This window comes from Amphiprion ocellaris, chromosome 9 (genome assembly GCF_022539595.1).
Source record: "Amphiprion ocellaris isolate individual 3 ecotype Okinawa chromosome 9, ASM2253959v1, whole genome shotgun sequence".
Taxonomy (NCBI): Eukaryota; Metazoa; Chordata; class Actinopteri; family Pomacentridae; genus Amphiprion; species Amphiprion ocellaris.
This window is the reverse complement of record NC_072774.1, coordinates 19,174-31,497: the sequence shown is the minus strand read 5'-3', so window position 1 is coordinate 31,497 and position 12,324 is coordinate 19,174. Positions and strand designations below refer to the sequence as shown.

General features: G+C 38.6%; 1 long non-coding RNA gene across 1 annotated transcript; it reads left to right on the top strand.

The window, feature by feature from the left end:
- Nucleotides 1-4,433: 4,433 nt before the first annotated feature.
- LOC129349597 (uncharacterized) lies at nucleotides 4,434-11,796 on the top strand. Its single transcript, XR_008602655.1, has 2 exons — nucleotides 4,434-4,662; nucleotides 10,462-11,796. It is a non-coding gene; the product is annotated as an uncharacterized LOC129349597 (long non-coding RNA).
- Nucleotides 11,797-12,324: the final 528 nt, after the last annotated feature.

Sequence of the window (12,324 nt, the reverse complement as noted above, 5' to 3'; positions counted from 1 at the left end):
AGTTTGTGTTCTGTGGGTGTTCTGATGTCCAGAGGAGGTTCTGGTCCGTTCTAATAGTGTTCTAACTGGTAGTTTGTGTTCTGTGGGTGTTCTGATGTCCAGAGGAGGTTCTGGTCCGTTCTAATAGTGTTCTAACTGGTAGTTTGTGTTCTGTGGGTGTTCTGATGTCCAGAGGAGGTTCTGGTCCGTTCTAATAGTGTTCTAACTGGTAGTTTGTGTTCTGTGGGTGTTCTGATGTCCAGAGGAGGTTCTGGTCCGTTCTAATAGTGTTCTAACTGGTAGTTTGTGTTCTGTGGATGTTCTGATGTCCAGAGGAGGTTCTGGTCCGTTCTAATAGTGTTCTAACTGGTAGTTTGTGTTCTGTGGATGTTCTGATGTCCAGAGGAGGTTCTGGTCCGTTCTAATAGTGTTCTAACTGGTAGTTTGTGTTCTGTGGATGTTCTGATGTCCAGAGGAGGTTCTGGTCCGTTCTAATAGTGTTCTAACTGGTAGTTTGTGTTCTGTGGATGTTCTGATGTCCAGAGGAGGTTCTGGTCCGTTCTAATAGTGTTCTAACTGGTAGCTTGTGTTCTGTGGATGTTCTGATGTCCAGAGGAGGTTCTGGTCCGTGTGTGTGGGTTTCCTGTAAACTGTTATTTTGATGCTGCTGTCTTCTCTGTGGTGAATGTTCATGTCCAGGAATGAAATGGTCCGGTTTATTTCCTCTTCGTGTGTGGATTGTATGTTTCCCGTGTCGTCCATGTTGTTCAGATGATCAGTGAGTTCTTGTGTGTGTCCAGATTTTATTATTTCCAGGATGTCGTGGACGTATCTTCTCCAGAGTGTGGGTCTGCAGAGCGGGGATGGCTTTGGTTTCCAGGTCCTCCATGAAAAAGTTACTCATTATGGCTGAAAGTGGATCTTTTTTTCAACTTTATTTTACCAGGTAAGATCAGATGAGAACAGTTTCTCCTTTACAATGATGACCTGGCCAGATGTGTCATTGCTAAACCTGGTTTCTGACTGTAGATTATTCCTTTCAACTGAAAATAGGTGGATTTGGCAATAAACCGGAGTAATGTGATGATGTCGTCTACCGGGAGGTTTGTGTGTTTTTTCAGTGTCCTGTCCTTCATGAGTCGTTCCTGTACGATGTGTAATGTGACGTCTAGGGGGTTTTAGTGATGAATGAAACTACGTCATGTCATATGAATATCTCCTCTTTTTCTACTGTGATATGGTTTAGTTCTTGTCCAGTTGTTTGGAGTTCTTGCAGTGATGTTGTGATGTACCAAGGAGGGGTTTGATGATTTCTACCAGAGCTTTATAAAGGTTGTAGGTGACTGATCTGATGCTGTCCACTATGGGGTGCAGTGCAGTGTCTTTTTGTGTATTTTGGGTGTTCCATATATCTGGGGGGGGGGGGGGGGGGGTAACGTTGGCTGTGGGTATCAGATGGTTTTATGCTTCCTGTGGTATCTGTTTGGTTTCTAGTAGGGGTTTTAACACAGTTTTTAGGGTCCTTTGCTTTTGTTCTATGGGATGTTTTTTTCCAGTATTTCATTAAATTATCTGCTGCAGAGAGAAAAGGAATAAAAGGAGACAGAAATGAGGGCAAATGTGTTCAAAACAAGTTAAAACATCATGCAAAATGCCTCAAAACCTGCTCAAAAACAATAAAAACTGACTCTGAAATGACTCAAAAGCTCGAAATTTGTCTAAACAAGTTACAATATTGTGCAAAATACCTCAAAGCAAGATAAAAAACTGACTTGAAATTCTTTGAAAAGACTAAAAAAAAATCAAAATTTGTCAAAAACAACTTAAAATATTGTACAAAATTCCTCAAAACATAAAAACTGACTTAAATATGTCTGAAATGACTTAAAAGCTCAAAATTTGTCCAAAACAAGTTAAAAATATTTGTCTCATAACCAAAATGTATCATGACCTGCTCAAAATGATAAAAACTGGCTTGAAAATGTCTGAAATGACTTAAAAGCTTAAAATTCAACCAAAATGACAAAATTTGCCCAAAACTAATTAAAGTTCTGCACAAAATCACTGGAAACTTCAGTCTTGACTCATAATGTGTCCAAATGCATAAAGTTCCTGCTGTTGGGCCTGAATTTTAATACAGGTGTAACCAGGTGGTAAACAGAGGCAAGTAAATATCCTGAAAACCACTGAAATCCCTGTTTGTGACTCTTCTGCTGATTGTCGTTTTGGACAGCAGGGGGCGTATTGTTATTGTTGTATTGGGGGTAGTTTTGAGGTCAAAGGGCAAGATACTGGAAGTGGTGGGAACAGAACAAAGGGTTACTGGTTACTGTGGGACAGTAAGAAAATGTAAATAATACCGTGCTATGAAAGACTGAATTATGAAATATAGTGACAGGGTGGTAAATTATTTGTTATTTGCATTAAAAATCCACTTTATGTCCGTGTACTGTGCTGAGGAGTACCGACAGTTAGAGCAGTGGTTCCCAACCTGTTTGGCTTGGAGCCCCCCCTATAAGCTGCACTCCAGCCCCCAGCGGGCGTAACTCCATCTTTAGCAGAGAAACGAAGCTCCAGCAGTGTTTGTCCATCATACATGAGCAGCGACTTGATTTGTTGAGTGCCGAGGGTGAACTACAATAAAATCATCAACAAAACTGACAGTGAGAGACAAGCTGCCACACACACTGGCACCATCTTGACCCAAGCTGATCAATCATGATGTTCTTAGTTCCATGAAATATGAATGTATTATTATATGCATTGTGTATTTGTGTTGGTTAATGATGAGATATTTCTAACTGCTTTTGTGTTACTGCAGTATGTGTTTAGAACAGAGGCTTATAGAGGGCAGTGTGGTAACTGTGGGTTTTATTTGCCCACTAGGTGCCACAGCCGTATGTTTCTGTTTTTAGTGCTATTTCTGGTGCTGTTTCTCATATTTCTACTAATGTGTTGCGCCATAGGTTTTTGTAAAACACAATTCATTGTATAAATTCTATTAGATGTAAATAACTTGGAAAACAAAGAACCCCCACAAATTTAATTTGAAGTATTGGTTTCTGATTTAACCTGGCTTCAAATCTAATGTTAGATTCAGTGTTAAAGCCACAAACAGAGAGACTTTTGGTGACTTTTCAGAGCGTATTTTAACATAAACTCAGACTTTTGGTGACTTTTCTGTTTGGATTTTAAGACAAGCTCAGACTTTTGGTGATTTTTCTGTTTGGATTTTAACATAAACTCAGACTTTTATTGACTTTGCAGAGCGTATTTTAACATAAACTCAGACTTTTGGTGACTTTTCAGAGCATATTTTAACATAAACGCAGACTTTTGGTGACTTTTCAGAGCGTATTTTAACATAAACTCAGACTTTTATTGACTTTTCAGAGCATATTTTAACATAAACTCAGACTTTTATTGACTTTTCAGAGCATATTTTAACATAAACTCAGACTTTTATTGACTTTTCAGAGCATATTTTAACATAAACTCAGACTTTTATTGACTTTTCAGAGCATATTTTAACAAACTCAGACTTTTATTGACTTTTCAGAGCATATTTTAACATAAACTCAGACTGTTATTGACTTTTCAGAGTGTATTTTAACATAAACTCAAACTTTATTGACTTTTCAGAGCGTATTTTAACATAAACTCAGACTTTTGGTGACTTTTCAGAGCGTATTTTAACATAAACTCAGACTTTTGGTGACTTTTCAGAGCATATTTTAACATAAACGCAGACTTTTGGTGACTTTTCAGAGCGTATTTTAACATAAACTCAGACTTTTATTGACTTTTCAGAGCATATTTTAACATAAACTCAGACTTTTATTGACTTTTCAGAGCATATTTTAACATAAACTCAGACTTTTATTGACTTTTCAGAGCATATTTTAACATAAACTCAGACTTTTATTGACTTTTCAGAGCGTATTTTAACATAAACTCAGACTTTTATTGACTTTTCAGAGCGTATTTTAACATAAACTCAGACTTCTATTGGCTTTTCAGAGCATATTTTAACATAAACTCAGACTTTTGGTGACTTTTCAGAGCATATTTTAACAAACTCAGACTTTTATTGACTTTTCAGAGCATATTTTAACATAAACTCAGACTGTTATTGACTTTTCAGAGTGTATTTTAACATAAACTCAAACTTTATTGACTTTTCAGAGCGTATTTTAACATAAACTCAGACTTCTATTGGCTTTTCAGAGCGTATTTTAACATAAACTCAAACTTTATTGACTTTTCAGAACGTATTTTAACATAAACTCAGACTTCTATTGACTTTTCAGAGCGTATTTTAACATAAACTCAAACTTTATTGACTTTTCAGAGCGTATTTTAACATAAACTCAGACTTCTATTTTCTTTTCAGAGCGTATTTTAACATTCGGAGCTCTAACTCAGACTTTCCTCTCTTCTCCAGCATTAAAACTTTGTCTGCAGAGAAAAAAGAACGACTCCGTTTTTTGCCAGACTGGAGGACGTTGGAGGGAGTCTGTTAATCTCTCTGGACCTGACATTTGAAAACCTCCACCTCTCCTCACCCTCCCAGCCCACTGATGTGAGGAAATCCAGCTCTGAACAGACTGAACTTCTAAATCCCTCCTGGAAGCTTCACCCTGAACAGACAACTGCAACGCCGTGGTAACGGGCAGATTACAGGTAACAGGTGTAAACTGTTAGTAACACTCAGAGTCACGTGATGCTGCTCCGTTTATGTAGCGAGGCAGAAAATAAGGACGGGAAGCCGCCACATTTAACAGATCAGAGTTTCCACAGACCAACAGTTCACTCTATTTATGCGCTCTGAGAGGAAATTTATCGCTTATTTCTGTCAACCAAACTGGGTCAACATCAATTCAATTCAATTCAATTTTATTTATATAGCGCCAATTACAGTCAAATTGTCTCGAGACGCTTTACAGAACCCATATGCCTGACCCCCAGAGCAAGCCAAAAGGCGACAGTGGCAAGGAAAACACCCTTTTAACAGGGAAAAAAACCTCGAGCAGAACCCGGCTCTAATGTGGGGGGACCCATCTGCCTGCTGGCCGGGCGGGTTGAGAGGGACAGAAGAAGTAGAGAGGTAGAGATAGAGGGGTAGAGGTAGAGATAGAGGGATACAGATAGAGGGGTAGAGATAGAGAGGTGGGGGGTGGGACACAAGGACCATAAAACACAGCCACACATCTGAAGCATCCAGCATCCAGCTCTGGGACCAGGGACACTCAGAGAAAGGACACAGAAAGAAACAGAGTGAATGTAATGCAATAATGGTATATATAGTAAATACATAGGTAGTTAGAGAAGGGCTCAGTGCATCCAGAGAGGTTCCCCAGCAGCCTAGGCCTATAGCAGCATAACTAGGGGCAAACTAAAGGGACGTCAAGCGGGGAAGTCAGTTGTGCAAATGAAAACACCAGCTCACCCCGTCAGGGTCACCCAGTCAGCCCTAACTATAAGCTTTGTCGAAAAGGAAGGTTTTAAGCCTGGTCTTAAAAGTAGAGAGGGTGTCCGCCTCCCGAACCCAAACTGGGAGCTGGTTCCACAGGAGAGGTGCCTGATAACTGAAGGCTCTGCCTCCCATTCTACTTTTAGAGATTCTAGGAACAACAAGTAAGCCTGCAGTCTGAGAGCGAAGAGTTCTGCTAGGGTAATATGGTACTATCAGATCTTTAAGATATGATGGAGATTGGTTGTTAAGAGCTTTATATGTCAGAAGAAGGATTTTGAATTCTATTCTAGATTTAACAGGGAGCCAATGAAGAGAAACCAATATAGGAGAAATATGATCTCTCTTGCTAACTCCCGTCAGTACTCCGGCTGCAGCGTTTTGGATCAGCTGTAGATGTTTCAGAGAGCTATTGGGACAACCTGATAATAAGGAATTACAGTAGTCAAGCCTAGAAGTAACAAATGCATGGACTAGTTTTTCTGCATCACTCTGAGACAGGATGTTCCTGATTTTCACAATATTTCTCAGGTGGAAAAAGGAAGTCCTACAGATTTGTTTTATGTGCGAGTTAAAGGACATGTCCTGGTCAAAGATAACACCGAGGTTCCTCACAGTAGTACTGGAGGCCAATGTAATGCCATCCAGAGTAACTATATGCTTTGAAAGCAATTCTCTAAGATGTTTGGGGCCAAATACAATGACTTCAGTCTTGTCTGAATTTAGTAGTAAGAAATTATAGGTCATCCAGGTCTTTATGTCCTTAAGACAATCTTGCAGTCTAGCTAGCTGATTAGTTTCATTTGGCTACATAGATAAATACAATTGAGTGTTGTCAGCATAACAATGGAAATTAATACAGTGCTTCCTAATAATGTTGCCTAAGGGAAGCATGTATAATGTGAACAGTATTGGTCCTAAGACAGAACCCTGAGGAACTCCATGATTAACCCTAGTATGCTCAGAAGAGTCATTGTTGACATGCACAAACTGGAACCTGTCTGATAAGTAGGATTTAAACCAGTCCAGTGCTGTCCCTTTAATGCCAATAGAATGTTCTAGTCGCTGTAATAAAAGTTTGTGGTCGATTGTATCGAATGCTGCACTAAGGTCCAATAAAATAAGTATAGAGACCAGTCCATTATCTGACGCTATGAGAAGGTCATTAGTAACTTTCACCAGAGCTGTTTCTGTGCTATGATGCACTCTGAAGCCTGACTGAAACTCTTCAAACAGGCTATTCCTTTGTAAATGTTCATATAATTGATTTGCAACTGTTCTTTCCAGAATTTTAGAGAGAAATGGGAGGTTGGAAATTGGTCTATAGTTGGCTAAAACATCTGGATCTAGAGTGGGCTTTTTAAGTAAAGGTTTGATTACAGCAACCTTAAAAGCCTGTGGTACATAACCTGTTACTAGAGAGAGATTAATCAGATCTAACATTGAGGAATTAATTAAAGGTAAAGCCTCCTTGAACAGTCTAGTTGGGATAGGATCTAAAAGACATGTTGATGGTTTGGATGTAGAAACTATTGAAATGAGTTCAGAGAGATGTATGGGGGTGAAAAATTCTAAATATCCATCTGGTCTTACAGCCAATTCTAAAGTATCTGTACTCGATGATACATCTGTGACATTTGCAGGAAGGGCCAGATTAATTTTTTCTCTAATCGTAATAATTTTATTTGTAAAGAAGCTCATGAAGTTGTTACTGCTCAAAGCTAAAGGAATACAAGTTTCAACAGAGCTCTGACTCTTTGTCAGCCTGGCTACAGTGCTGAAGAGAAACCTGGGGTTGTTCTTGTTTTCCTCTATTAAAGATGAATAATATGTTGTCCTGGCATTACGAAGAGCTTTTTTATAAATTACTAGACTTTTTTTCCAAGCTACATAAACTTCCTCTAAATTAGTGGAGTACCACTTCCTTTCCAGCTTTCGGGACGCCTGCTTTAAAGTCCACAGCTGGGAATTATACCAAGGAGCAGGTCCTCTCTGAGATAGAACTTTCTTTTTTACAGGTGCAACACTATCAAGTGTTGTACGCAGTGAGGCTGCAGCATTATTAACAATATAATCCACTTCTGTGGGGTTAAAATTATAATATTTCCCTTCCATTATATCAGTAAGTGGTGCTGGACTAAATAGAGAGGGTATTGTTTCCTTAAATTTAGTCATCGAATTGTCAGACAGACATCTACTGTAATGATATTTATTCTTAACTCCTATACAATCTATTGTTGTAAATTGAAATGTTATCATAAAATGGTCAGAAAGAAGAGGGTTCCGGGAAAATACTGTTAACTGTTTGATTTCTATGCCATAAGTCAGAACGAGGTCAAGGGTATGATTAAAACTATGAGTTGGTTTATTTACATGTTGAGAAAACCCAATTGAGTCTAATATTGAATTAAAAGCAGTCGTAAGGCTGTCACTGTCCACGTCAACATGAATGTTGAAGTCACCCACAATAATGACTTTATCTGAGCTGAGCACTAAATCAGATAAAAAGTCTGAGAATTGAGATAAAAACTCAGAGTAAGGAGCAGGAGGACGATATACAACAACAAATAAAACTGGTTTCTGAGCTTTTAAATCTGGATGAGAGAGACTGAGAGTAAGATTTTCAAATGAACTGTAACTAGGTTTAGGTCTCTGGTTCATTTTTAAGCTAGAGAGGTAAATTGCTGCCACTCCTCCTCCTCGGCCCGTGATTCGAGGAACATGACAGTTAGTATGACTAGTAGGAGTTGATTCATTTAGACTAACATATTCTTCCTGCTGCAACCAGGTTTCAGTCAAACAGAACAAATCAATCTGGTTATCAGTTATCAAATCATTTACTAACAGAGATTTAGACGAGAGAGATCTAATATTTAACAGACCACATTTAATTGTCCTGTTTCTTCGCTCAGTTGAAATAGTGGTATTAATTTTAATTAGATTTTTATGGTTACTATGTCTTTTGTTTAGTTTTGATTTGCTTAATTTATTGAATTTTGGTGGTCGGGGGACAGACACAGTCTCAACAAAGCTAAGTGATTTACTGGAGGGTGACAGCTGAGAGGAAACTGCAGAGAGGTGTGGAAGACTACAACTCTGCATCCTGGTCTGAACTCTGGGTTGTCATGCTTTAGGAGTTCTAATAAAATCAGCCATATTTCTAGAAATGAGAGCTGCACCAGCCAACGTGGGATGGATGCCGTCTCTCCTAATCAGACCAGGTTTTCCCCAGAAAGAGCTCCAATTGTCTATAAAGCCAACGTCGTTTGCAGTACACCACGTAGACACCCAGCGGCGAAACGATGCCATACGGCTAAACATATCATCGCTTGTCAGATCAGGCAGGGGTCCAGAGAAAACTACGGAGTCCGACATGGTTTTGGCAAAGTTACACACCGATGCCACACTAACTTTGGTGACCTCCGATTGGCGTAACCGGGTGTCATTACCGCCGACATGAATAACAATCTTACTGTATTTACGATTATCTTTAGCCAGCAGTTTCAAATTTGCTTCTATGTCGCCCGCTCTGGCTCCTGGGAGGCATTTTACTATGGTCGCTGGTGTCGCTAGCTTCACGTTTCTGACTACGGAGCTGCCAATGATCAGAGTTGGTTTCTCAGCGGGTGTGTCATTGAGTGGGGAAAAACGATTAGAAACGTGAAGCGGTTTGTGGTGTGCCGGGACAGCGGGCTTGAGCTTAGGACTACGTTTCCTACGAACTGTCACCCAGCTACCCTGACTTCCCGGCTGCTCGGGAGCTGCTAGGGTACGGCTAGCAGAAGCTACACTAGCAGCTATATTATTGCGGTCCGCACCGGCTAAGGGAGCCTGGCTAACAGCTAGCGGGGTGTTTTCCATGGTGCGGAGCCGCGCTTCCAATTCAGAGAGCCTCGCCTCCAAAGCTACAAACAGACTGCATTTATTACAGGTATCATTATCACTAAAGGAGGCAGAGGAGTAACTAAACATGTGACACACTGAGCAGGAAAGAGAAGGAGAGGAAGAGGGAGAAGCCATGCTAACTGCTAAGTGCTAGGCTAGCGGACAGAGATAACAGATTAACTTAGAATTAAGTACTGAGAGGGTGCGTGAAGAAAACGAGTGTATGTTACGATTGAAATATTACCGCTACACACAGATTTAATGAATATCAAATTAGATGGAGTGGATAAGCTACAACAGTCACAGAACACAACACAGCGCTACAACAGGAAGTGACGCAATACGCTCACCGTAACGTCAGACGTCAGCAGGGAGAAACATCATAATGTAGCATCAACTTCACATCACGTGGAATTTACACTGGAATTTATAAAGAAGCTGAGAGAAAACTGAATTCAAGTCGAGCTAACTTAACCTTCCTGTTGTCTTCATTTACAGGCACCAAAAAATATTGTTACCTTGTCTGAAAAAAAAATCAGCAAAAAAAACAAATTTCTGAAAATTTGCGAAACCTTCAGGAAGGAAATTCCAATAATTCCTTAAAAGTTTCCTTTAAAAGTTTTATTTATAAAAAATTTCCTAAATTTGGCAAGAAAATTTTTGTGTATATATATATATATATATATATATATATATATATATATATATATATATATATATATAAAAACTTGTAATATTTTCTTTAAGAGCATTCATAAAAAAATCTGTGAAATTTGCTGGATTTTAGTTGATTTTGTTGTGAATGTTATTCACAAACATTTTAACATTTCTTTGAACTGTAAACTGTCTGAAAATGACAAAAAAGATGAAACTTGGTGCAAAATTACTCACAAATTTCTCCTAATGAGATCAAACTTTGACAAACTGACTTGAAATTATCTGAAATTACCCATGATTTGTCCAAAAAGATTAAGAATTTGTGCAGAAGTGGATTAAAAAGTGAATTCAAACTGAGGTATCTCTATTCTTCTATTTGCTTGATTAGACCCAACAACAAGTAACACAATTTCACCAATTTTACTCAAGATTTGGCAAAAGTTCAACTAATGCACTAAGCATTGCAGGAGACCCCACACACCCGTCCCACAACCTGTTCAGCCTGCTGCCATCAGGGAGGAGACTGAAGAGTCTGAGGACCAGGACCAGCCGACTGAGCAACAGCTTCATCCACCAGGCTGTCAGGAAGCTGAACTCTCTCCCCTCTCTGCCCTCTCTACCACCCCCTTCCCCCACATACACAAACTCTGGTCAATAACCTCTGACCTGCACTGTAATAGCACATTCAACCATCAAGCATATTTGCACTTCTTGGACTGTTACTTATTTGCACTGTTCTGAGTATTCTGCACTAAAATCCGTCACTTTATCTCATAGTCATGTTTACATTTCAGTCAGTTCTGCTTTTCTTAGTTCTTAGTTGTTGCTCGGCTCTAGTTTTGCTTCCTTTGTTCTTTTTTGCCCTTTAATATCTTATTTTCTAAGTCTTTATTTAATGTCTACTGTTGCACGAAGAGAGAGGAGCGAAATTTCGATTCTTGGTATGTCATGTACATATTGAAGAATTGACAATAAAGCTGACTTTGACTTTGACTTTGAAATCACTGAAAACTGTTCAAAATGAATCCAAATGACTTGATTTGCTCAAAAAAGTGGAATCTTTGTGCAAAATGATCCAAAAACTTTTTCTAATTGACTAAATTGTATAAAATTACCCAAACATTTGCCCAGAAAGATTCAAAATGTATGCGATAAGTTGATGTGATCTTCTTGTTAAGCACATTTAACTTCTAGAATTAGGGTTAGGGTTTTAGGAATCTAACGTTCCTAAAACTGATTTAATGGTTAAAGATAGATGCATACAAATATATTTTCTAATATACGCGAGTTTGCACACTGTATGCAAGTATTTTTGCTCTATATTAATTCTACATTACAGGTTGTTTACATTTTTAAAAACATTTTTACATACGTTGTTTTACATACAATGTCTTTGACATGTTTTAGTTCTTCAGTGAACAGTTTTTATGTCTGATCTTGTTGTTGAATCAGTTTTAGACATGTTTAACTTCTAGAATTGAAAAGAAAAGAGTCTAAAGAACCTTTCCTTAAACTGATTTAATGGTTAAAGATAGATGCATATAATATTTTTTTTGTCAAATTTATGCCAGTTTGCTCACTCTGTATTAGTTCTAGATTACAGGTTTTCTAAATTTCTGCACACAGAATCTTCTCTCTAATGTCTTTAACACATTTTAGTTCTTCTGTGAACAGTTTTTATGCCTGATCTTCTTGTTAGATCAGTTTTAGACACATTTAACTTCTAGAATTTAAAAAAAGAGCCTAACCCTAACAAACTGTCCTGAAACTTGTAAAATGAATAAACAGAGTGATGGACTACAGTTTGTTTTATTTTCTGTTCAGCTGAATCTCAGTTGAATCCTGATTTCTGTGCATCATAAAGAGAAACAGTTTATGATAAACGTGCGTTTCCATTTTTTTCAGTTTTTTGTCTGAATGTTCTTTCTGATGATATAAAATCTGTTTATTGTGTTAAATGTGTGTTTTAGTTTCAGTGTTCTGGAGATTGAGATCTATTCTCTAACATTTAGCGTCAGACGATCCTGCAGAAACCCTCAGAGCCCAGAGGGATTCTTACCGATGCTCAGGAGATGGACGAGGAGAGGAAACGTTGTCCATCCTCCAGACGGATCTGAAGACCCGACCGGCCTCTGGGGCGGTGTTTGGTGAAGTTATCTCTGGAGGCTGCTGGAGGATAAATTGTGGAGATCTGCAGATAGAAGCCAAGAAGATGAACGGAGCTGGAGAGGGAAGAAGATCTACAGTGGTGTTCAAAATAACAGCAGTCCCCACATCACTTTATCAGGAGCGTCAGTGTTGATTTAACTTATTTCTGTAAGTTATACCCT